This window comes from Schistocerca gregaria, unplaced genomic scaffold (genome assembly GCF_023897955.1).
Source record: "Schistocerca gregaria isolate iqSchGreg1 unplaced genomic scaffold, iqSchGreg1.2 ptg001054l, whole genome shotgun sequence".
NCBI lineage: Eukaryota > Metazoa > Arthropoda > Insecta > Orthoptera > Acrididae > Schistocerca > Schistocerca gregaria.
Window position 1 is genome coordinate 22,501 of NW_026062400.1, and position 5,000 is coordinate 27,500.

General features: G+C 53.8%; 1 non-coding gene across 1 annotated transcript in view; it reads right to left on the bottom strand.

Moving 5' to 3' along the window:
• The window catches only part of LOC126327554 (small subunit ribosomal RNA), a 1,893-nt gene extending 177 nt beyond the window's left edge, over nucleotides 1-1,716 (bottom strand). The window contains exon 1 of the ribosomal RNA XR_007561361.1: nucleotides 1-1,716. This exon is cut by the window's left edge and continues 177 nt beyond it. This is a non-coding gene — a ribosomal RNA (small subunit ribosomal RNA).
• Between the last annotated feature and the right edge of the window lie 3,284 nt (nucleotides 1,717-5,000).

A 5,000-nucleotide genomic window follows, 5' to 3' on the forward strand; every position in this document is an offset into this window, starting at 1 on the left:
AGGGCAGGGACGTAATCAACGCGAGCTTATGACTCGCGCTTACTGGGAATTCCTCGTTCATGGGGAACAATTGCAAGCCCCAATCCCTAGCACGAAGGAGGTTCAGCGGGTTACCCCGACCTTTCGGCCTAGGAAGACACGCTGATTCCTTCAGTGTAGCGCGCGTGCGGCCCAGAACATCTAAGGGCATCACAGACCTGTTATTGCTCAATCTCGTGCGGCTAGAAGCCGCCTGTCCCTCTAAGAAGAAAAGTAATCGCTGACAGCACGAAGGATGTCACGCGACTAGTTAGCAGGCTAGAGTCTCGTTCGTTATCGGAATTAACCAGACAAATCGCTCCACCAACTAAGAACGGCCATGCACCACCACCCACCGAATCAAGAAAGAGCTATCAATCTGTCAATCCTTCCGGTGTCCGGGCCTGGTGAGGTTTCCCGTGTTGAGTCAAATTAAGCCGCAGGCTCCACTCCTGGTGGTGCCCTTCCGTCAATTCCTTTAAGTTTCAGCTTTGCAACCATACTTCCCCCGGAACCCAAAAGCTTTGGTTTCCCGGAGGCTGCCCGCCGAGTCATCGGAGGAACTGCGGCGGATCGCTGGCTGGCATCGTTTATGGTTAGAACTAGGGCGGTATCTGATCGCCTTCGAACCTCTAACTTTCGTTCTTGATTAATGAAAACATACTTGGCAAATGCTTTCGCTTCTGTTCGTCTTGCGACGATCCAAGAATTTCACCTCTAACGTCGCAATACGAATGCCCCCGCCTGTCCCTATTAATCATTACCTCGGGTTCCGAAAACCAACAAAATAGAACCGAGGTCCTATTCCATTATTCCATACACACAGTATTCAGGCGGGCTTGCCTGCTTTAAGCACTCTAATTTGTTCAAAGTAAACGTGCCGGCCCACCGAGACACTCAACTAAGAGCACCCTGGTAGGATTTCAACGGGGTCCGCCTCGGGACGCGCAAGCACGCCTTCGGCTCGCCCCACCGGCAGGACGTCCCACGATACATGCCAGTTAAACACCGACGGGCGGTGAACCAACAGCGTGGGACACAAATCCAACTACGAGCTTTTTAACCGCAACAACTTTAATATACGCTATTGGAGCTGGAATTACCGCGGCTGCTGGCACCAGACTTGCCCTCCAATAGATACTCGTTAAAGGATTTAAAGTGTACTCATTCCGATTACGGGGCCTCGGATGAGTCCCGTATCGTTATTTTTCGTCACTACCTCCCCGTGCCGGGAGTGGGTAATTTGCGCGCCTGCTGCCTTCCTTGGATGTGGTAGCCGTTTCTCAGGCTCCCTCTCCGGAATCGAACCCTGATTCCCCGTTACCCGTTACAACCATGGTAGGCGCAGAACCTACCATCGACAGTTGATAAGGCAGACATTTGAAAGATGCGTCGCCGGTACGAGGACCGTGCGATCAGCCCAAAGTTATTCAGAGTCACCAAGGCAAACGGACCAGACGAGCCAATCCGATTGGTTTTGATCTAATAAAAGCGTCCCTTCCATCTCTGGTCGGGACTCTGTTTGCATGTATTAGCTCTAGAATTACCACAGTTATCCAAGTAACGTGGGTACGATCTAAGGAACCATAACTGATTTAATGAGCCATTCGCGGTTTCACCTTAATGCGGCTTGTACTGAGACATGCATGGCTTAATCTTTGAGACAAGCATATGACTACTGGCAGGATCAACCAGGGAGCTGCGTCAACGAGAGCTGAGCAGCCGGCCGCCCGGGAGTGTGTCCCGAGGGCCCGCGCGAACACGCAAGCGTCCGCTCAATTATTCTGCAAACAGGAGGAGGCTGAGCTCCCCTGCACGATACACCTCGAAACCCTCTCAGGTCCCGGCGGCGCGCAGCGCCGTCCTAAGTACTTGGTCGGGTTCGAGAGAGGCGCAATCGCCCGGAGATAGGCGAGTAGACGCTTTCAGTGCGAACACCCGTGCTCCCAACTGAGCTTGCCGCTGCCGACAGAGGCCCGGGAGCGTGCTGTCGTGGCATTGCCGGCGGGAAACAACACGCGCCACCTACGGTGACCGGCAGCTCCAACGCCAGCGCCACAGAAGGGCAAAGCCCCACTTGGGTGCAGAAGCGAACTCTCCCAGCACAGCGCACGCGCCAACACGTCCGCAGAGCTGCGATACAAACCACCTGCGAGAACCGCTGGGGGCGACCGAGCAGCAGACGGCGTCGCGACGCCGAGTGCCGGGCGGCGGCGCATCCTCAACGCACACAGTCCGCAATCGGACCAGCACACTGCAGATGTCCACCGCGCTTCGCACCGGGCTCGACAGAACCCACTTTGGCCGCCTGGCGCCGCGCGCAGGGTGCGCCGGCGCATAGCTGGGACGCCAGCCGGGCCCGTCGGCCGGCGCTCCTGCCACTGGGCGCCCCCCACCAGCCGGCTGTAGTGCGTGCGCTCACGCAGCGCGCGGCCAGCACGCCGGGCGGCCCCCCCTCACCGGCCGGGGACTGTCCCGCCAAGCCACAGCCTCGTATCGCTTCATACCCACATGGCCAACTCAGGTTCGGGGGCATGGCGGGTACCGCCGAAACAACCGGTTCACAGATGTACCGATCGTCGCTATCACCGATGCACCTGCAGCGCGAACAACCGCTCAACAACTGATTTCCAGTTCATTTGCGGATCTTTGGCAGCAAACGTATACGTCAATCTACATTTGCGAAATCTACGATTCTGGCATGCCTGCATGTTATGTGTCACGACACGCTACATCAGCCCACATACACACTGCGGCATGTACACGAGAGAACACGTGGAAGATGGTCCGCGCACGTGTGCAATGTCCCTTGCGCGGTCGACTGTCAACCGGCCTCTGTAGCATGTCGCAGATGTGGAACGCGGTCCACCGTGCTATCATGTTGTGTGGGGCAATACGATTAAATAGGAAAACCCTCGTCGCTACATCAACAGACGGCTCACGCTGATTCCCGGCAGAGGGAGGAGGGGGGGGGGGGGGGGCCAACATGCAATACTTTCGTCCGTACCTACTTACCACATGTCTGTACGGCGTACAACAGTGCAATCTCGCTGTAATGGGGAGACGAGACAAGTAGCATCGTGCACAACATATGGCCCTTATGATTCGCCATTGTAGGGCGCAGCCGGTGTACGGTCAAGCATGTGCCACATTATGTCACTCAGTACGTAACGACGGATGATCAGTGTGGGTTACGCGTACATCAGCGGACAGTCCACACAGGCCGTACCACAACGTACACTGACTGCATCGACAACCGAATGCAACTGAACAGCTGCAAGGCTCATTTCACAAACAAACGCCTGACCGACCAGCTTGGAAGGGCAGGAGGGGAGGGCGATATTCGTTCTGTAGCGGTACACCCTTCCAGTGGTTAGCGGGACTGTGTAGAAAGTACGCAACACTCGAAAGACCTTTATGTGAGGGTACGCACCATGGCATCAAGAAATACACATGACACCAGAGGATCCAAGCAGTGAACTATGTTCAGAGGGTTGCTGTTAGGCAAAGCTACATTCCTGTGACGTTACATGTGACAGTTAAGGTGCAGTGTAAGTTAGGTTAAGGTGCAGTGTAAGTTAGGTTAAGGTGCAGTGTAAGTTAGGTTAAGGTGCAGTGTAAGTTAGGTTAAGGTGCAGTGTAAGTTAGGTTAAGGTGCAGTGTAAGTTAGGTTAAGGTGCAGTGTAAGTTAGGTTAAGGTGCAGTGTAAGTTAGGTTAAGGTGCAGTGTAAGTTAGGTTAAGGTGCAGTGTAAGTTAGGTTAAGGTGCAGTGTAAGTTAGGTTAAGGTGCAGTGTAAGTTAGGTTAAGGTGCAGTGTAACTTAGGTTAAGGTGCAGTGTAACTTAGGTTAAGGTGCAGTGTAACTTAGGTTAAGGTGCAGTGTAACTTAGGTTAAGGTGCAGTGTAACTTAGGTTAAGGTGCAGTGTAACTTAGGTTAAGGTGCAGCGTAAGTTAGGTTAAGGTGCAGCGTAACTTAGGTTAAGGTGCAGCGTAAGTTAGGTTAAGGTGCAGCGTAACTTAGGTTAAGGTGCAGCGTAACTTAGGTTAAGGTGCAGCGTAACTTAGGTTAAGGTGCAGCGTAACTTAGGTTAAGGTGCAGCGTAACTTAGGTTAAGGTGCAGCGTAACTTAGGTTAAGGTGCAGCGTAACTTAGGTTAAGGTGCAGCGTAACTTAGGTTAAGGTGCAGCGTAACTTAGGTTAAGGTGCAGCGTGGGTTAGGTTAGGGGCCAACGTGGGTTAGGTTAGGGGCCAACGTGGGTTAGGTTAGGGGCCAACGTGGGTTAGGTTAGGGGCCAACGTGGGTTAGGTTAGGGGCCAACGTGGGTTAGGTTAGGGGCCAACGTGGGTTAGGTTAGGGGCCAACGTGGGTTAGGTTAGGGGCCAACGTGGGTTAGGTTAGGGGCCAACGTGGGTTAGGTTAAGGGCCAACGTGGGTTAGGTTAAGGGCCAACGTGGGTTAGGTTAAGGGCCAACGTGGGTTAGGTTAAGGGCCAACGTGGGTTAGGTTAAGGGCCAACGTGGGTTAGGTTAAGGGCCAACGTGGGTTAGGTTAAGGGCCAACGTGGGTTAGGTTAAGGGCCAACGTGGGTTAGGTTAAGGGCCAACGTGGGTTAGGTTAAGGGCCAACGTGGGTTAGGTTAAGGGCCAACGTGGGTTAGGTTAAGGGCCAACGTGGGTTAGGTTAAGGGCCAACGTGGGTTAGGTTAAGGGCCAACGTGGGTTAGGTTGCCAGAGATGTGTCAAATCAGGATGTACGTTTGGCTGGTGTCAGGTGGTGGGTTGGTTCGATGCCTTTATAAGGGGTGTGGCCAAAGGGTATTTTATTACTTGTACCTTTTGTGTTGTGGCGTGGCGTTGCGTCCTGTGTTGATACTGGGTGGACCACTGTGGGTGTTGCTGGCTGATTTGAGCTGCGTTGTTTGCGGGTGATGTGAGACATTCTGTCTTATTAGTGGACGTGACGTTCCTCTTGTCGTTGTT